Here is a 22,379-nt window from a genome sequence, read left to right as displayed (position 1 = left end):
TTCTCTCTTATATCAACTTAATTGTATTATGTTCTTCAAGTTGGCCACCTCAAATCCTTTTTAGATGGAAATTGATTTTAAATAAATAGTTAAATAACACTATTAATTCAATGTTTGGGGGACAATCATGCAGATCACATTTGAGGTCATCATGATGGGAAGACTAAATCTCTTTTATAATAGTATGAACATTTTCTTTCTTCTTCCATGGCCTATGTCTATTAGGTGGGTAAATTAAGGGTGTTGGTGCAACTACCTGTAAGTTTTTTTTACCAGCTGAAACATGGGAAAACAATAATTTTTATTACTGTTGTTTTTGCTCTTTAGTCCCTTGTTAAAGTACCTTATGCCCTTGTGTGGTGGTCATTTTATCTTTCATTTTTGACATGAGCATGAATAGACATAGCTGATCTGACATTAATAAAGAAAGGGAGGACAGAGGCACTAGGGTTACACAGTGTCTAGAAAAGCTCAGAAAATAGCTAAGTAGGAGTAATGGAGGGTAAGTGGGGAGCCTGTAGCTATTGGGACACTTTCCCCTGAAGAATCTACAGTGAGGAGATTATATCATTACCTTTTCCTTTTGAAAGAAAAAGAAAGAAAGAAAGAAAGAAAGAAAGAAAGAAAGAAAGAAAGAAAGAAAGAAAAGAGAAAAAGAAAAAGAAATATGCCTTCTCAGTGGGCAGTGCTAGAATGGATATTCTATGATGGTTGTCATAAGGTCAGCAAATTGTATAAGCCTAGATTTTAAATTCCTGATTTAAAAGCATACATGGATTTTCATATTTGGAAGGTTAGTAGCAAACATCTTTCATGGACAACAAATCTTGATTTTAGTATACTCAAAATCTATGTATTATTGTTATTTCAAAATGTAGGTGTCCTTAGTTTAAAACACAGGAAGTGGTTATGCTTATTGTGAACTGTGCTGAAGGTGTTGCACTTGGACAATTTACACTCATATTTGTAGGCTTCTCACTATAAAATCGGACATGTTTAATATCCTAGAATCCCAAATCCCTATCAGCTTTTTCCCTACAAGATATAGGAGAAGGGGACATAAGGACAAGTTGAAAGCATTCAAAAACTCTTGTTAGTCACTGAATCACTTCCCCAGCTTCACTAGCAGGACCCACCCACAGTTCAAAGGTGACAGAGTGAGAGGCAGTTGGTTGGAATCAAGTAGAAGCTGGCTTTTAGCTAAGTTATTTGACTCTTACCTGGCCTTGGGGCGGGTCCACCACAAAACAGGAATTTATGAATGTACCAAACTCTATCTGCATTTTCCCTACATGAAAAATATAAGTTGTATCTATTAATACCTGGCTACCCCCATTTTAAACAAATAAATTGCATTCAGGTATACAAAGAGAATCTGGTCCTTAGGTCAGATAGCGGATGAGGGGACTTTCAATAGTAAGAGTGATAGTAAAATTTAAATACTAAAAGTATTTCAATTTACCTTGATTTACCTGTTCTTTATATTTCATTTGAGATCTGGAGAAATGATTTTGAAAATGGGTTCTTTTGTACCCTACTCACTTAACCAAATTAGACATTTTTTCAAATTCAATATTAGATCTTTTCTTTAATATGTATAATTATGAATATAGTTCCTGGAGTTGCTATGAATTAATATAAAAATACTAGTCACATTAATTTCCCTATAGCTTTAAATTCACACTGTTCGATAACAGAAATATACATATTTCTAGTAGTTTCCCCCTCCCCCAAAGTCCCATATATCAATACAGAGATTTCTCTACTGAAGATGTACCATTCTAGTTGTTTTTATTCATACCCTATATTAGCCTCACTTTCAGCTTAATAGAAAGATTGGGTATCTGTTTTTTACATTTGTGAAATGATGAGTTAACTTCCAAAAACATGGATTTTTTTTTCTTATTGGTAATTTTTTATCAGGCTTCACAGGCATAAATATGAATTATTTAGTCTGAACAACATTCAGGGATAGTCACTTCCCAACAGTTACCTCTGCAGTGTTTCTAAGGACATACCTACTCTGAAAAGTAAGGATACAGTACTTCAGAATAACGTCATGTATCTCATGGTAGAATGCACTGAGAATAGCTTGATGTCACTTCTTTGTTGTTCTATTTTTTTGTTTATTTATAATAAATAAATGAATAAATAAATAAATAAGAGAGAGAGATAGAGTGCAAGCAGGGGAGGGGCAGAGAGAGAGAGGGAGACACAGAATCTGAAGCAGGATCCTGGCTCTGAGCTGTCAGCACAGAGCCCAACATGGGGCTTGAGCTCACAGACCATGAGATGGTGACCTGAACTGAAGTTGGACGCTTAACTAACTGAGTGCCCCACTTTTGTGCTGTTCTTATCAAAAATCCGTAAGTTCAATCTAGTAATGAGAAAGTATCAGATAAACCCAAACTGAATGACATTCTATAAAATAACTGACTAGTATTTATCAAAATTGTCAAAGTCATGATAGAAGAAGAAAGCTGGAGGAATTTTTATAGATTGGAGAAGCCTAAGGAGATATGACAACTAAATGCAATGTAGGATGCTAGATTGGATTCTAGTCCTGAAAAGTATATTAGTGGAAAACTGGTGAAATTCAGTATCTGTTAAGTGAGTTTAAAATATTTTATCAATGCAATTTCCTATTCCTATTTCTGTCACTGTTCTATGATTTTATAAGCTGTTAACAATAGAGGATACTGGGTGAAAGTATAAGTGAACTCTATATTATTTTTGCAATTGTTCTATAAATCTCACATTACAAAATAAAAAATCAGATAGGTATCTAATCCACAGCACTCAGAATTTTATGTAATTCCATCAGCTTTACCTTAGCTTTCAAGTGTTTATTCTTAGAAATCTTTATATCAATGTAGCTTCAAGTGAGAGGTTTTTTTGGGGGGGCGGGGGGAAGTGTTATCATACTTAACAAATTACCCATTCTAAAATTATAACTATCACTATGGTGTTAGAGCAAATAGTATACATGCCACATAAATGAATTGGTACTGCCTGTTCCTTTACCCAAATTAGATAAACTATCCCACTTCAAGCCAAAATGATATTAAGTAACAGGATTATTAGATTTGGGTTCTATCCCTTGAAAAGAGTAGTTATATTTTCCAGGTGTCATTTTAATTTTCAGCCAATAGGCAATGTGATCTGCAGCACTTCTATGGAAATTTTGGTTCTGAGTTCTCTTTTTCATGGTGCTTTTCAGTCTATCCATGTTCAAAGTTTCCTGTGTGTCTCCACATGAGTTACATGTAATAATTTAGCCATATGCCATTTATGTCAACTAATTCAATCATATAAGCATGCTTTAAATAAAACTCAGTGTTAGGAATTTAAAGAAAAATGCTAATTTGAAAAGGAAAGCAATAATACACTAATTTTGTCTTCTGAGCAATAAAATCCTTCATATGAGTATTAACATCATCACCAACCTGTGGTGAGTCCTTGTTATTTTGACAGTTCTTAGATGAGAGGTTTTCTGGTTTTGTTTTGGTTTTCTCAATAAGCAGTCAGTGGGTTTAAATTTTATCTATGTGGAGAATGGAAATAAACCAGTAAGTCAAGTGCATTATTAAAAGAGTCAAATGAAAAAAGGTTGTCTTCCAGGCTCCTGCTAACCCCCACCTCAGCAGTGTACTAGTTAAATTGTCTGGTGGTTTACTGATTCTATGGAAACATTAAATAGTATTATCTAATTTTAGGAATATTATTTGAAGCCTAAATGAAGAAAATGCATAAGGAATAAAATGTATATTTAGAGTATAGAATAGTTTTACAAATATAAAACATTGTGAGGAGTATTATATTAATTGGGAGATACCATAATTTAATATAGACCTATAAAAAGGATTTGATGAACATTCATAGGAACAAAGTAAGTAAAAGCTAAAAGAAAGCAGTAAGGAATGCCTGAGTAGAAGACATCAAGGGGCCTCTGGGTGGTTCAGTTGATTAAGCGTCTGACTCTGGGTTTCATGAGCATGGTTTTTGAGTTTGAGCCCTGCATCAAGGCTCCATGCCATCAGCACAGAGCCTGCTTGGGATTCTCTTTCTCTGCCCACCGCCCCCCCATCAAAATAAATAAATAAACTTAAAATAAAAAGATATTGGACAATATAGAAATATTCATTTCAATGACTATTAGAAAAATAATGGCCTAAAAAAATACTGCTTTTGAACTAGAGGATAAATACCAAGGTGATTACTTTGATCATATTTGCATATTTGCAAATAGTTATGAAATGGCAGAAAATGATCACCATTGAATGTTTTGTATTACATATTTTAGACTGCAAGCTAGCTCACTTGGTATGAAACATACAGATTACAATGTATAAATTACTTTACTTTGTTTTTGCTTCCTTTTTATCATGAATTTTCTCAAGTGGTAAAAGGTTCTTAAATGTGATTCTAAATGTTTATATAGTATATTCTCTTGTGTACTTGCACAGTGATTTATTTACAGTATCTCCTATAATTTGGTTTTATAGGTTGGTTTTATTTTCAATGTTAGAAATAGAGCCGGGATAAACATTGGCATTGACTAATATTTACCAATGTCAAACTACTTCTTCACCTTAAAAGCAGAATTGCTAGGTAGGCACAATTTTAAGAGTTTTGCCACTTATTTACATATTGCCCTCCAGAAAGATAATAGCAGTTTATATTTCTACCCCTAGTATGTGAGAATATTTTCTTTGCCAAAAACTTGCCAACTCTGTAGAGACATTAAAAAAACCTTGCCACTTTGATTGCTGGAAACTAACATTTCACTGTTTCAACTTGCATTTAAAAAAAATACAATTGACATGGAACATTTTTTTCAAGAGTTAACTGGCGGACTGTTTTTGTAATTGCCTATTCAAACCCTTGGACTACCTTACTTCTAACCTTTACTGAGCATTTTTTATGCATTATCTTCTTTGTTCCTGACAACCACTCTGCTTTGGAGGTGCTGTAAATTCCTATTTACAAATCAGAAATTGAAGTTTAACCATGTAACTTGCTCCAAATTATAGAACAAGCTATAAGAATCCAGAACCACTGTGCCTCTGTTAAAGAATGGAGAAACTAAGGGAGGGAGGGAGGAAGGAAAATAGATGATAGATGATAGATAGATAATAGAAGATTGATAGATCGATCGGTCGATCGACCTCACAGGACAAGAAAAACAGCCAGGAGTTGATTTTATTCTGGTAAAATTGCATCCAAGAGGAGAGATGGAACAGATAAACTAATTCTACTGAAACAAAAGTTTGGACAGGTTTTAACACCTGGGGTTGGGGAGGATCCTAGATCATCTCTGTTTGCTAACTGACCTTGCCTAAAGGAAGCAAATTTTGTTCCTTCTTCACAGAAGGAAGTAATTTTACAATTTGGAGTAAGTCTCTTAGCCAAATTAGGCTCCTACCCTCCCACAGAAACTAGCAGATAGGGATGCTATCTTCCTTGATGATTACATTACAAAGAGCTAGTTCTCAGAGTCTTGAGAAAGGCAGTTCTGGCACATCTTATAAAGGTGGTAAGAGGCTTTGGGCAGAGAAAAAAAATTCACATTTCCATTGCCTTTACAATTAAACTGCTGTAAGAAAAAGGAAGTTAGGGGCTTAGAGTCAGAAAGCAACTTTGTCTAAAGTTTAGTCAAGCTGCAGGAAACGTTAAAGCCTTCTGGGTCACTCACAAAAACCTTTGATATACAAAGAAATTAACTCTGTGTTAGTCATATTGCAAATAATGTTCGACAACTATATCTCACTTACAATTTAGTAAATTTTATGGCAGTAGCAACCTCTATTTCTTGCAGAATAATGAAAAAAAAAAGCAACAGAGTGGCAGGAAACCTTTGTTTACAAGAGTTATTTCTATGTTATGTAAATGAGTTGCCTACTTATTTCAATTAACAATGTATTTTAAACTGTATTCTTTGTAAATAACAGCATTCTATAATATCATTATAAAGTTCTATCTGACTTCATTAGATTTTTTTTAATTTAAGCAAATCCCCACTATTTCATATAGATTGTTTTCAACCTAATAAAAATGTGCACATGCAGTATACTATTCCAGAAAAATGGTTTATTTTTACATATGTTCTTATTTTTTGGTACAAAATATTTTATAGGTACTTTGCATTTAATCCTATCAAGACCCATAAGAGAAAGGTACTATTTTCTCTGTATTTCATCTGTATGTTTCAGATAAGAAAATTTAATCACAGTTTTAGTTATTCCCTTAGGGTCACACAGCTAGTAAGTGATCTTACAGAATAACTTTTAATTAGTAAACCTGTCAAGCATAGAGCATATAATGTTAAGTGAAGAAAAACTGATTGAAAGCAATAAATATATTGTGATCCTATTCTTAGAAAACTGGTACGGGTATATGTATAAAATATGTAAAAGACTATAAACCATGATCAGAACAGTGCTTACCTTTGTTTTAGATTTTATTTTATTTTTGTTAATCCATATTTGAGCATGGATTGCATTTATAATATTACATAATAATTTTTTATCTTAAAAAAGGTATGATTAATGAAACTTCGTTCACTGAACATTAAAACACAGTAAAATACAAAACAATCTAACAAAATGTACCTAGAAGATGAGAAGTACTATAATTATAGAGACCCTCTGTTATACTTTCAACAGTATTTGAAAATTCAAGGAAACCAAATAAATAAATATCTAGATGCTTTGAACATTATAAATAAGCTAAAACATGTGTAAAATTGTGTTTCCTATGATCATGTGAAATATAGATATCCTCTAAAATGTACCTCTTTGGCCACAGTGTCTACTTTAAGTTATATTATCAACAATTTATAGATAGCAAAGGAACTTTGGCTCAAAATTGAGGACAGTGATCCCCACACAATGTTTTGTTTTATTTTTCATTTTACTTTAGGCTTTTGTAATAAAAAAAATAAAGAACAGATTTTTGTTCAAAGGAGAATGTAGTAATACATTAAAATATTTTGATTTTCAGTGGAGTATGGTTTCCCAAGGAATTTGGATGTTATTGGATAGGCTTTGAGGAATCATTGTCATTTAGAGGTTTTATTTTGTTTTGTTTTTTGTATTCAAAGAGAAGTGCATTGGCACAGTTTCAGGAGGAACACTGTCAATAGTATGTAGAATCAACCAAAGTGGAGGAGAGTTTGGGGGCAAGAATATCATAGAGATGACCAGAATAGTAATAGATAAATAAGATGAAAATGAATATGGGATAGAAAGGATGCCAAGATGAAGGGACAAGGTAGAGAAGGATATCATCATAGCAACAATTCTCTTGTGGCTGTTTTGTCACTGAAAGTGGGTTTTGATATAAACAGTCTGACAGTCTACCTCTATGATAGGATATGAGTTCGATTTTCCTGATGATGAGAGGAAATAAAACGATCTAAAGAGATGCTTACTTTTTCTATCAATTTATTTATTCTAACTTTAGGCATGTATCATTGTTTTTCCCATGAGCTTTCCTCTTCATTTATAGGCACTCTTTTTTTTTTTTTTTTTAATGTTTATCGTTGAGACAGAGCACAAGCAGGGCAGAGGCAGAGGGAGGGGGACACAGAAGATCCAAAATGAGCTCTGCACTGGCAGCAAAGAGCCCGATGCAGGGCTGGAATTCACAAACCATGAGATCATGACCTGAGCTGAAGTCGGATGCTTTATTGACTGAACCGCCAAAGCACTCCTCCAAACACTCTTATCAAAGAAGAGTTGTTGGTACTAACTCATTTGACCTTATTCATTGACTTCAGCATCTACTTAATTTTCTCCTTTAAAAATCATATGATTATAGAAGGGCCATATCAAATCTTTATTTTGGTATTGAATTATATGAATTGGTATTTTTGGTTTTTTTTTTCCTTTTTTTTTTCCAGAGTAGGTCAAGATTAGATGATGAATTTCCATGTAGTTAGATAAAATTTTAGAAAGGACTTAAGGTTTAAGCCACATTATGGAAGTGTGTGTGTGTGTGTGTGTGTGTGTGCATGTATGTATGTGTGTGTTTTAAGAACCACATAGGTAATTATGCAGAGCTGATATAATTGAAATACAAGTTTTACAAACCATAGTGAAATAAGAGGATATTTATTTATTATCTAACAAAGTATTTAAGTTGAGAAAAAACTTTTGTCTTCAAACTAGAATTTTAAGGTGAGGTTCAAAGTGGATAATTGAAGCTCTATAAACTGATCTGAAATCCAGTAATGTCATCAAAATAAAATCACATTTACATAATTGGCTTGATACCATGTTGATGTAACTGAATGGGAATTAATAATAGCATTTTTCACTGATTGAAACAATCACAGTCCAGAAGAGGCTGAAACACAAATGAATAAGCAGGCCAATTGTACATCATTAGGAAGATTTAAGTGACATCTAATTAACACTGAGGAATTATATACTTTTGTAGGATAGAATACACTTTTGAGAAATCAATTGGAGAAATTCATATTAATGACAGGGATATGTGGACAGTGAAATGGATTGAAGTCAGACAACTTTTAAAAGAAACATCAGAAGTTTCAATAGTTTGGGTGTCCAAGGTGGGGATTTGGGGTATAGGCGGAATTTATGGAATGATAAAAATATATTGTGCCTACAAGTTATTTGTGGAATAGTAGAGAGAAAAAAAATGGAATCCAGTGTCCCTTACATGGATTGCTTCGTATTCATTTAGAATGGCCAGGATAAGAATAAAAATTTACTCATATTTCTACTGACAACTCAGTAATTGTGAGACTCTCTTCCAATTTTTAGTCTATCTTCATTTTCTACCAAGGCTGGAATTCTTAACAGCCTGTGTCTTTTGGAATTTTTTTTTAAAGTTTGTGTCTAGCATATGCCTTAGCTTACAACCAAACTTGTCTTCCCTTCCTAAGCACTGCATCTTTCCTGTTCACTCTTCTTGGTGACTGTGGTGATGGCCCACCATAGGGCTTTCCAAATAAGCTTCATACTTGTCACCATTTACTTAACCAATGCATAATACATACAGTCTTTGATATATGCCATCCACTGTGCTAAACACTTTACAATTATTAACCCATTGAGTTGTCAAAACAACCTTATGAGGGAGACAGGAGGTATAGTTGCCTGCAGTTTGAGCAAATGGAGGACTTGAAACTTGCCCAATTTCCCATAGCTAATAAGCAGAATTCAATCCCAATTTTTCTGACTGCAGAGATTATGCTTTTAACCTAAATACTCTTGGTTTCTTCTACATCAGCACTCTCTCCTTAGATGCCCTAAATTGAGTAATTCCTTGTGAACTCCAGATTTCACTTATAAAATTCTTGGTAGTCTTCAGGAAATGGGACAGTTTCAATAAATACAAAAATGATATGCAGAGAATTTTTTTTAAAGGGCCAGATATTCAGAGTTTGTCAAATTCCTGCCTTTTATTCTAATTTGTTAATGTTGAGCACTGCTTTATAGTTTCATTTGAATTCAACTCAATTTTTGCCAAACAAACAAACAAACAAACAAACAAAAAAACCCAAAAACCAAACCAAAACAAAAAACACCTCAGTACCCTCAAGTAATTTGGGGATAATCTGTGGCAATATTTGCAAACCTCTACTTGACAATAAAAAGCAAACTGTAGCACAAGCTTAAGTTTATACTGAAAATTGAAATCATGAATTATGAGAGAGACTTAAATATTTCAAATATCACATTCTTACTTTAAGAGTCTATTTTAGGTGAAATGACAGACAAAACACAAGCGTATGTATACACATATAACACGTGTGTGTGTGTACATATATATATATATACATATATAATATAGTCATGATTATTATTCCCAACACTGTAATGCTTAATGTTATTAAAAATTAATTAATCATCACCATCTGGTACAGGTATCGACATATTGGTTGTACTTGTCTGATCTTTCCTGTAGTAGCTGCTAAGCTCTTATATTGAGAGCAGCTTTTGCTGCCATATCAGACAGTAGTCTTGTGACAGATGTTCCATGTTTGATTGAAGGAGCACAGAAAAATAACAGTTTCTCCATGCTTGTGAGACCACAGTTGAAAATGAGCAGTTGTCCCCCTTCCAAACAATAGCTATCAAACTCATAGAACCTTGACATAATTTGCAGCCTGCCCTGCACAAGAATGAAGCAACATAGTCCTTGAGGCTGTCAAAGCTCCATGTTACTAAAACACAAGAAGGAGCCATATTCCTTTTCTGAAAATTCAGCTGTTAGGACCAATGATTATGCAAACACCAATAAAACCTGCCTCAATGATTTTGCGCATTTTCGGTTTTAAAATATTTTGTTGTTGTCTTTGTTACGTAGGTAACATTTTCTTATGGATAAACTTTGACAATAGTTAATAATGACAAAATAGAAGCCATCAATAATCCTAATTGAGATCACCATTGCTAACATTATGGTGTTTATCCTTCCCTACTTTCACAAATGCATGTATGCACACACACACACACACACACACACACACAAACATTTTTAGATACACAAAAATATGAGCTTTGTGTAGTTTTATAATTTCCTCTTTCACCTAGTATTATCTCACAAAAATGTTTTCATGTCATTAAATAGACCTCTTTTTCTTTTTTTCTTTTTCTTTTCTTTTTCTTTTTTTTTTTTTTTTTTTTTTTTTTTTTTTTTTTTTTTTTTTTTTTACCAGGAGCAAGAAAACTTTTCCTTTAAATGTCAAGATAATAAATATTTTAGACATTCCTGGACAAATGGTCTCAGTCACAGCTATTCAGCTCAGCCATTGTAGCTCAACAGTAGCCATAGGCAGTAGTTAAATAAATGGGTGTGGCTATGTTCCAATGAAATTTTATTTACAAAGCTGGAAGTGTACCAGAATTGACCTGTGAGTGAGTCATACTTGCCCATCCCTGGCCTACACTATTATTTTAATATTGGAAGAAGCTTCCATAATATGAATGTGGTTGGGTTTACTTAAGCCTTTTGCTCCCATGGGGAGCTGTGTGTTTGGGGTATTCTGTGTGTTTTTAGCCTTTTGTTATTGAAAAAAATCGTACACTGCCAGATTCCACTGTAGGCTTTCCTCTCAGTGCAGTGGTTAATATCCCCTCGGGTGGGGGTGGGGGAGAGGGACTAGCTTTCCCATTAATTACCAACTCTCCCAGTCTAACCTGACTTCTGGCTTTCTCCTTCCCAGCCAGAGGGCTTCTGTTGTCTGGATTTCCTATGCTATGTTGTCTCAAATGTGTCGTATTTTATCAGATAAGTTAAATGGCAGCCTTTAATGAGTATGTTGTTTTATTATGGTCGTATCTGCACCTCAATTTATAGAAGTTCTGCAAAATTTTCGGTATTAAGATGGTTCTTTTACATTTCTTGGAAGATCAATAGAGTTTATTTCTCATGTTTTCACATTTCCTAAGTCCTAAGAAAGAAAAGGAGAGAGTCAGATGTTTGTCATTCTGCCCTTCCTACAAGACCTGTTTATTTGATTTTTCAGGACATGTTGCTATTCTAATGTCATTTTAAAAGTGCATTGTTTGGACTGTACTCCAGCTTCTGTCTTTCTGTGTTGCAAAGGGTGCACAAAGAATCATCATTAAGCAGTTTTATTTCTGCCCTGTCATTTCTAACTTGTATTAATCTTTTTTTTTTTCTTGAATTTGTTAGTGAATAGAAATGTTTGGGTTTTGTTTCCCTTCCTTTTATGTATATTTTTGTTTGTTTTCATAATCAATGTTATCTATGCCAGGAGATTATGAATTAGAAATTATATTCTTTTGTATTTTTGAGTTTATGTTAGTAGGTTTAGGGTTTCTTTGACTCAAAATTTGTACATCCTATAGAGATTTAGGATGTGCTTAACCAATACCCCAAATACCCAAATACAGATAATTTGATAGAATCTGCTAGAAAAGAAAACAGTTTGACTCAAGAGAATGGGTTTGTCTTGTTTCAAACGCTCTCAATGTACATGCACTGCTATGATTAGATAGATGCAGGAAGGAGGGATGATGGAAGAAAGGTGGGAAAATGTAAAGGCATTGATTTCCTCTCTTACATAGTGTAGATTAAGAGGCAGTGTCCCAGGTGACAGAACAAAAGGGATTTATGTATATTATTTAAAATGATAAAGAGGTGGGTGGAGGGATGGGTAAAATAGATAAAGGGGATTAAGAGTTACAAACTTCCAGTTACAAAATAAATCTCAGAGATGAAAAGTACATCTTAGGGAATATAGTCAATATTATTTAATAATGTTATATTGTGACAGATGGTGACTACACTTAACCACGGCGAGCACTGAGTAATGTATAGGATTGTTGAATCAATATGTTGAGCAACTCAAAGCTAATATAACACTGTTAATTATACTTCAATTAAAGAATATGTTGTAGGAAAGAAAAATTAAATTTGTTTCCACATGACAAAAATAGAGATATAAACAAAGTAATAGCTATCTACAAAACTCACAGGAAGAAAGTGATTAGTCAGAAAATGTGACTAAATCCCTCAAATTAAAAGGGGCTAGTAAGCTCATATTCTCTGGGGTTAAAAATCAAGTAGTTGAGGTATCAGCCTATTATTGAGAATTATAGCAGTAGCCAATATAATAATCAAAATAGAGTTGAAATAGTCCTCTTAGGTCCAGAACTGAAAATGAGAAAGGGACATATTAGTGTGTTTCAATTTCCATTTATTATTCTTTACCATTTGGATCTTTTTTTAATTTAAATTTGAGTTAGTTAACATACAGTACCGTATTGATTTCAGGAGTAAAATTCAGTGATTCATCACTTACAATACCCAGAGCTCATCACAAGTGTTCTCCTTACTACCCATCACCCATCTCCTACTCACCTCCCTCCATCAAACCTCAGTTTGTTCTCTACTGTTAAGAGTCTTTTGTGGTTTGTTTCCCTCCCTTCTTATCCCCCACTCCAATAGGTTCATCTGTTTTGTTTCTTAAATTCCACATATGAGTGAAATCATATGGTATTTGTCTTTTTCTGATTGACTTATTTAACTTAGCATAATACATTCTAGCTCCATCTACATTCTTCCAAATGGCAAGATTTCATTCTTTTTTTAATGTTTATTTTATTTATTTTTGAGAGAAAGAGGGAGAGAGAGATAGAGAGAGAGAGAGAGAGAAAGACAGAGAGCAGGGAGAGGGAAACCCTGCATCCAAAGCAGGCTCTGTGTTGACAGGATCTAAATCCATGAACTGTGGGATCATGACCTGAGTCAAAGTCAGAGCTTAACTAATTGAGCCACCCAGGCACCCCAAGATTTCATTATTTTTAATGGCTGAGTAATATTCCAGTGTGTGTGTGTGTGTGTGTGTGTGTGTGTGTGTGTGTGTATCACATCTTCTTTATTTATCATTTGATGGACATTTGGGCTGTCTCCTCAGCTTGGCTATTGTGGATAATGCTTCTATAAACATTAGGGTATATGTGCCCTTCGGTTCTGTATTTTTGTATACTCTGGGTATATACCCAATAGTGCAATTGCTGGATTGTAGAGTAGTTCTATTTTTGGTTTTTTGAGGAAACTCCATACTGTTCTCCAGAGTGGCTGCACCACTTTTCATTCTCACCAACAGTGGAATAGTGTTCTCCTTTCTCTACATCCTCACCAACACTTTTTGTTTCCTGTGTTGTTAATACGGATTTGTACTGTGCTTAATAAGAAAAGAAATGTCCTATTTAATATCATATATTTCACTATAGTTATTCTTTCTTTTTAAATCTTTTCTCTATACAGAAGTAAATAAAATGCCAAAATCATATTATCATGTGCATCTGTTTGTGTATGTGTAATAGAAATAGCATGTGTGTGTATATATATGACAATGGCTTATTAAATTTACTTATTTACTTATTAAATGTAAAGTCATAAACATTACATACAGAAAAAGTCTATCTCGCATGATGTTAATAAATGAAATATGAGGTACTAGAAGGATAAATATAGTAAGAATCAAAAAGTAACTAGTAATTCATATTTCAGAGAAAATTTCAGATTGGCCTGCCACCCATTCATGTTTTATTCTGTAGGATTTTAATATCCAAAGTAGACTACAAAATATATAAAAGCAGAATATAGCTCCTATTTTAGAGAAGTGTATGAATTATTGCCAGGTGAACTGGGAATACCCTGGGTCCCTGAGGCTTCAACCCAGCCTGTCCAAAGATGTCCCCAAAGGCCCTTGGTTGAGTCACAAGAAAGAATACAAGGATACACACAATGCAGCATTGCAACACAAGCAGAGACATTATTAAAGTGGAAGTACACTTTTGAGTTGTGAGAGAGCAGGTGGGAGGGAAAGAGACCTGCACTGCTGGGGTTCAGGTTTCTACTGTCTATCAACAGTTGTTAACAAACAGGTGGAATAATTATTAGTTGATGTGGGGATTTCTTGGGAGCAGGGTTTCCTGCTTTTTCTTCCTTCTTTGGTCAAAGGTTTCCTGTCTTGGCACCCATCATCTTGGCACCTGTCTGGTTTGGTCCAGCTTCTTGTGGAGGGCTGCCAGGACAGGCCTCGGACATTCCAGGTAGCTGGCCATGACTTCCTCTTTGTTGGCCTCCAGGCATCCTATTAGAACCTAACTAACTGCCTACTCTAACCAAATGACAGATAGTATTTAATTTTACTTTAAAAATGATTTAGAAGATTAGGGATTTCATCTAATCAATTGCAGTTCACTGCTTGGCATTTAACGTTTTTTTTAAATTTTATTACTTTATAATCTGTTTGAGGAACAAGAAAAAAAGACTGTATTTGAAGATGGGGTTCACATGTATTGAACTCTTCTCCAAATATAGTTGTTTCTCATATCCTCAACTTAGAAAGGTAACCACATCACAGAAAATTGCATTAAATTTATCCCTAATTGGCCTCAGGTTAACTGCTTTGGGGAGGACAGGACGAGAAAGATATTAAGGATTTATCAGCTGCAAAAGCTGAATAGTCATTTGAATACTAGTGGTGTCATATTTGCATACCATTTTGGGATATGTCTGCTCCCAATGCCTCAGGTGTGACTTAATGGAAACTATCAAGTTTAAGGTTTTGCAACATAAGGCTGATCAGCAATATCTGAAAGCCATGGTAAATTGCAGTAGAGCTATTGCAAGGAGGCTACAGACATTCCTGATGTGAGCTATTGTCCCTGCAAACTGTCGTTGTTAAGTGACCTGTCAGATGCAGGATACAAAAGGGCACACAGGTATATTTCTGCTTTAGTTAATATATCACAAAGGCAATGCATATTAAAATTCTTTTAAAAATCATATCCTTTATCTGACAACTTCACTTAAAATAATTTATCTTAGGTATAATAAAAAATTACAGAATTGATGCCAATATTGAATAACCAAACCTAATTGAACCTATATACAAATATCTGGGACTGAATAAACGAATTATGATGCATCCACGCAATGGGTCATAGGCAGCCATTAAGGAGAAGCTGTTGATGTGGACACAGGGTCATCATACATGGTTAAGTATAAGGGCAGTAGAGATCTCAAATGATGTGATCCATTTTCCACACACAAATATATCCTCATACTATAATTTTGATAATCTATATTTTCAGAATAATCTATACTGAATCAGTGATAATGACTTTATAGACATATTTTCGGAAGCTTATAATGTACAGGCTTAATTGAGAGCATAAAAGAGATCATTCTGGTCATACCGTTTATAAATTTGCACAATTTTTGGAAAATACAACATCCACCTTTTTCAGGTTTAAATGTAAGGTATCATAGGAAAAAGTCATCTTGCCAACTTTAGTAGCATAACAAAGCAATGATTTTTAGAGCTCAGCAATAACACATGGATATGCAATGAAAATTTTAAAACATGCATTGACTTTTAGGACTATGCTTGTTGAATATTAAAAACCTGAAATTGCTAGTGCCTAAAGCATTTCATTCAGCATAATGTGTATAAACTTTCAAGCCACTTTCAGACACTAGTTTTAATAAATGAGGAACAGGATAGAGAAGGAAGTTTACTACAAAATATTTGGTTTTACAATAAATTAATTTAGCTACTACCTGTATTGAAACTTTGTCCCTAAGATGGGTGAAGTTAGAAAAAAGATTGTCAGATCAAATTAGTATTTGAATGGTTTAAGAATTCAAATGAAGTTCAAGCATGCTTTTGAACATGTTCTCAATAATTTCAAAAGCATTTACAATTCAACTTTTATTTAGTATACAGGATTGGCATTTATATAAATATGAGAAATTTGATAAGGGGTAAACAAAATAGTCTAATTCTATGTAAGTCAACAAAGAAAACTAGATAACAGATGTCACCCTGGTGTTGAATTAACTAGTTTTGAGTTTTAAAACAGCAATTAAATAGTAATCTCAAATATGGGGCATCTAGGTGTCAGACTTACGGTCAGGTCATGATCTCATGGTTCCTAGATTCTTGTTTCATGTAGGGCTCTGTGCTGACAGCTGGGAGAGCCTGGAGACTGCTTTGGATTTTGTGTCTCCCTTTCTCTCTGCTGTTACCCTGTTCACACTCTGTGTGTGTGTCTCTCTCTCAAAAATAAATAAACATTAAGAAAACTTTTTAGTAATTTCAAATAATTGAGTCTTATGCATATATTTTCAACCTTTGTTTATATGGTTCATTGTCCTCAGAGATTGATGTGCATTACAAATATTCCCGTCTTTCATCTATGTACATGATATGATGTTCCTAATATGAAGAATTGATCCATAATGAATGAATAAAAGTGTGGTTAATTTAGACTACATAATTATATTCATATATAATATGAATATAATTCATATTATAAAGAGAACTTAAAGGACATTGTTTTAAGAAAACTTAGCATACCATCTTAAGACGATTTGGAGTCAGAAAGACATTCTTTACATCCTGGCTATACTACTTACTAACTTGTGATCTAAGATAAGGTAATTACTCTGAGCCTCAGTTTATGTATATGTAAAAAGGACAAAATAATACCACTTCTGTAGGGTTATTTTAAAGATTAAATGAGATAATATTGGGAAAATAGTGAATATAATACCTTTTTACATACTATTTGCCCAATGTCTGGCAGTTATTACTTTAACACAATTATTACTTATGGCATTAGTACACATGGTCTGGTAGCCATTGTAATAAACCAGAGAGGCAAAAGCTATCCCCCTCCAGTTTTTCTGACTTCTATTCACACTAAGTCTCAAGAATTTTTCAGGTCCATCATTTGATTACTTTTTTTTTTTTCATTCATCCTCAGTTATTTCATGGATAAAAAGTAGTTCCATTAAAGATGGACCACTTGCCACTAAACTCTACACTTCTTCCCTCTGGATTCAGAAACTTGGGATTCACTTCTCATGGAACTGCTAACACTCATTCAACAAATTCTGTTGAGTGTTTACCACAAGATCAGCACCGTGGTAAGAAGTACTGAGGTTAGAGTGGTGTGGACTTCAGGACACTAGCTTGTGTGTAATAAAGTCTGCACTTGTGCCATAATCAGACCCTACTAAGGTCCCACTACTCATGCAGGGCATGCTTATTCATCACTTTTATTTCTTCTCTATCAAAAGAAGTATATAGAAGCTTTTGTCTTCTGGAAATGTGAATTATAATTGCCTTCTCTTCTAAAAGTTGATGACTTCAGGGGTGCCTGGGTGGCTCAGTCGGTTAAGCATCCAACTTCAGCTCAGGTCATGATCTCATGGTTTGTGAGTTCGAACCCTGCGTTGGGCTCTGTGCTGAAAGCTCAGAGCCTGGAGTCTGCTTCTGATTCTGTCTCTCCCTCTCCCTCTGCCCCTCCCCTGCTCACACTCTGACTCTCTCTTTCAATAATAAATAAACGTTAAAAAAATTTTTTTAAAGTTGATAACTTCAGACAAATCTACTTTAGAATACATACTTACCAACCTGTGATGATTATGCCTTTTTTTTCTAAAGAGGAAGAAAATACATGAGGGTTTTAAGAAGGTGGCTGAAACTCTCAGGTTTAGACTTTCCCTGGTAATATTATAAAGCGGGCAGGGCAGATATATAGCATTGCAGTCATCCAGGAAAACAGGCCCGAAGAGTGGCAGAGCTTGGCATAGATGCCCCAGCCTAGAAGCTTCTGCGAGCTGTTCCTCTCTTTTATCCTCCCATGCCTACCGTGCACAATGGCTTTCACCCAAAGCCTAGATTATGTTAAGACAGGCTGTATTACCCTACTATCATTTCCACACAAAGTGGTCCTGTGCCATCACTTCCCTAATACCTCCTTGGTAGTAATTCCTCCAAACTCATTCCACAGACCTAGGAAGGGGTGTGTGTATAGCCATTTTACTCAAAACTACTGCAGAAATCTCATCAAGGGTGTTTGGAGTAGTTTATAGCCATCCACCTGCTGTTGCTGACACAAGTCCCCTCTGCTACCGAATGACTTCTCATGGAATATTACAAATCACAGTATTAGTAAGCAAATATTTTTTGAGAATACCTCCCTTCCCCCATAAAGTGCCAGATACTAGTATTTACTTGTTTCATTTAATCCTCACAACAATATCAATAGCATATTCTGACTTTAAATCCCATTTTTTTCATTATGTCAAAGCTACTTTGGGAAAATCTTGGAGTCCTGCTATTAATGATTTTGAGTCTTATTTGCAAAGAAACCTGAATGATCAGGTTCAGTGATTAAAAATAAGTCATTTTTATGTAGCAAAACTATTAAAATAAATAGATTTACCTACTATTTCTTTAAAAAAGCTAGAAGTGATCTCACAATGTCACGTGGAATCAAAACTGAATAGTATTGTGAGACAAATTATTTTTGTATACGATTTGTATTTTATTGCTTTAAATTTGGAATTCATTTCTGATTATTTCTGAGGGAAATTTTAGCCCTCATGTGAGTTTGCAGTGATGGCTAGAAAAGTATGTCTTTATTTTTATCTATTCCTCAGTCGCTCCTCTGATGCATTGAAAATGAGTCCATTTCTGCTTAGCTCTCTTTTTCTACCTAGATGACTTAAAAACTGGGAAACTAAGTCTAAAATAGGTTTTTAAATGATTTCACCTGTTCTCATTTCTGGTGAGTCGTCCATAGCTTTCATTTTCCAAGGTGTTGCTAGGCAATGTCTTAACTTTTCTTTATTTCTTATGATTCTTTAGCTTCTCCATGTTACAGATAAGTTTTGAATAGGGGTCATGGACATACAATATGCCATGTCTACCTTGTGTTTGAATCTCTCTATGGCCCAAGAATAATCAAGTTTAATATTAAGGGCAAAAGGATTCATTTTTAGTTCTATTAGCAAAAACTCTGCCTAACAATTCAAACATAGGGAAAAACACAATTACGTGAGTGGATTGCCAGCTGTCTCTTACATTCCTCTTGTGTCTCCTGGGACAAAATAAAAGTGACTGCATTTATATTTCAAATATCAAAAGGATATTAATGGGATAGTTTTAGCTATAGATTTCTTATTTTTCATAACGTTATGTTAATTAAAAGGATGGCTCTGATAATTTATGCAGTACTGCATTTTGTTAGTAGTGATTACTACTTAATATAGTCTATGTGACATAATGACCTGAAAGAATCTTTTTGGGACATATATCATTCCAGAGTAAAACCTCCTGGAACATCATTATTAGTTATTACATATTTTCTAATAATACTTTATGTAGTTGTTTCTACTTAAATTCTTCCTAGCAATTATTTATTTATTTAGCTATGGTGTTATGCTTTTCAAATTCAATTACTTTATTATATAAACTAAAAATTAGGAATTCTCAACATTCAGTAGTTTTAAAATTTGAACCATAAACTTTATCAATTTTCCTACAAACTAGTTTAAATATGTAAAGTTAAAAAGAAAAAGTAATCTTAAAAGCTTCATGAATTATCTATTTCAGAGTATATTAAAAATATATAGGGGCGCCTGGGTGGCGCAGTCGGTTGGGCGTCCGACTTCAGCCAGGTCACGATCTCGCGGTCCGTGAGTTCGAGCCCCGCGTCAGGCTCTGGGCTGATGGCTCAGAGCCTGGAGCCTGTTTCCGATTCTGTGTCTCCCTCTCTCTCTGCCCCTCCCCCGTTCATGCTCTGTCTCTCTCTGTCCCAAAAATAAAAAATAAACGTTGAAAAAAAAAAAATATAAAGTGTGTTTTCTATGATAGGTTTATATTTGTACTATTAACCCTAGACAAACCAAAAAGTCCAAATAGCTTTAAAAGAGACAATTATATGGCTTTATATCCTGTTAAAAAAATAAAAGGAAAAAAGTCCATCTATGTAGATTCAAAGTGTTTTTCCATTTGCTACAACTGGGTTTTCATTATGATTTACATCTTCCTTTTAACTCAGTATGTATTACTATTTTTAACTATAAAGGCATTACTATTTTTAACTATAACTATGAAGCCCAGGATTCTACCGAATGCAAGTTGCTATCTTAATCAAGTAGATGAAAATAATTGATAAGCACAAAATAAACATATGAATGTGCACATTAAATATATGTCTCAAATCCTTTTGTAAGAAATAGTATTTAATCAAATGATGATATGCATGCATGTTGTATGTATTTGATTTATATACAACGGGAGTAGCTACCAATAATTGAGAGTTTAATTTTGCTAGGTGTTATATTAAATGTTGCTAGAGTTTATTCTTCACTACAACCTTATGTGCTAATTAGTATAAACTCTATATTACAAATGAAGTATTAAGCCCCATATTGAGACATTTGTCCCAAATTATTCATCTAATCTTTGATAGACCTTAGCCACAATTCTAGGTTGTAATGCTGTTGTCTTAACACTTAATTATTTTGTCCTCTGCCTTTTATATAAAGATACTTTAGAAATCCAAACAAAATTTAAAATATTTCTGTTATATAATAGTGGCACCAAAAGATTAGTACGGTATTCCAGCTATAACAATTCTGATTAAAGAAAAACGCTTGTGAATAATCATTTCTACAAATTAGATGTTAAAACAACCCCACGTTTTTTAGAAGACATCACTTTTTTGTAGTCTGATAAACTACATGTACTACAAATAAACTTTAGAAAATCAATAATATCTGACATTATATCTTCACATTTGGTGACAGTGTGTTGTTATGTTTCCATATATCTGTCAACATGTTTTCTTTGAAAGATTTAGAAGTGTTTCTTTTCAGTAAGTTATAATGAATATATTCCTGTAGGTTCCTTGCCCACCTTTTAGAGTCTTAGTGTATCTAACAGTGGATAACGGGAGGGTTTTACTTAGATAGGCTTTTATTTTTCATGCACATGATTTGACAAATACATGACTAAAAGTAGCAAATATTCTCCTACTGCACGAAAAGGAAACAATGTCCCTGTGCTTCCAGTCAAGAGACTGAATTTTGAAGTTTATGATTTACTTTAGGAATCTTCTGTGAACTGTCACAAAGTTGAAATCATCTTTCATCATTCAGAATGTGGTAATGAAGAAAATAATACACACACACACACACACACACACACACACACACACAAGTAGGAACGGCCATTGTGCATCTATTTCTCTTCTCAACAAAGCTGGTCTGTATTGTTGCCAACAACCATATAGAGTGTCATGTTAAAATTTTAATTATTATTTTTATATTTGTTTTCTTAAGTTGCCCTTTAGTCAGATTGGGAATCTTCCTATATTTGATTAAAGGAACATTTTTATATATTGATGAATATTTTGTATAATGTTTTATATAAACATTTTTACCCATCATCTTCTGTACATTTTAGAAATCGTGTTAGGTGCTGCTCCTAGACCTTAATCAATAATAAATGTTTATCACTATTAGGTTAAAGTTACAACTAATAGAAAGGCAAAATGATAATTAAAAGTGCCAAGAAATTTCCATTTTTATTGGAAAAATGGAAACAAAAATGGCATTTTTCTTATTCCTCTGTAATGATGGTAGCAGGACACTTTCTGATGAGTGCAAGATTAGTCCATTGTAAATTTCATGAGATTAAATTGTGGAGACAATTGGCCAATGCATCACTAGTTAAGGATTTGGGTTTTGGCATCTGTCATGGTGGTTTTCAATTCTGGCTTTGCATAAAAATTATCTCCAAAATTTCTAGATAATATCCATCCTTGGATTCCATTAAGTCTGGAGTGAGATCTGAGAAATGTTTTAAATATTTCCTTAGTGATTCTCCTATAAAATCATTTTAGAATCAATTGTCTATTTTAATTAGATTGTCTTCATTTGATAATAGATCCACACAGAACTCTAGATGATGTTACTCCCAATGACCATTTAATCCACTTGTCTTTGGATCTTGTATTATTTATGGAAAGGCAGAATTCACTTTTTTCTTTTTGAGTTTCTCA

The sequence above is a fragment of the Panthera uncia genome (assembly GCF_023721935.1).
Source record: "Panthera uncia isolate 11264 chromosome A3 unlocalized genomic scaffold, Puncia_PCG_1.0 HiC_scaffold_11, whole genome shotgun sequence".
NCBI classification, from domain to species: domain Eukaryota; kingdom Metazoa; phylum Chordata; class Mammalia; order Carnivora; family Felidae; genus Panthera; species Panthera uncia.
This window is presented reverse-complemented; position numbering follows the sequence as displayed.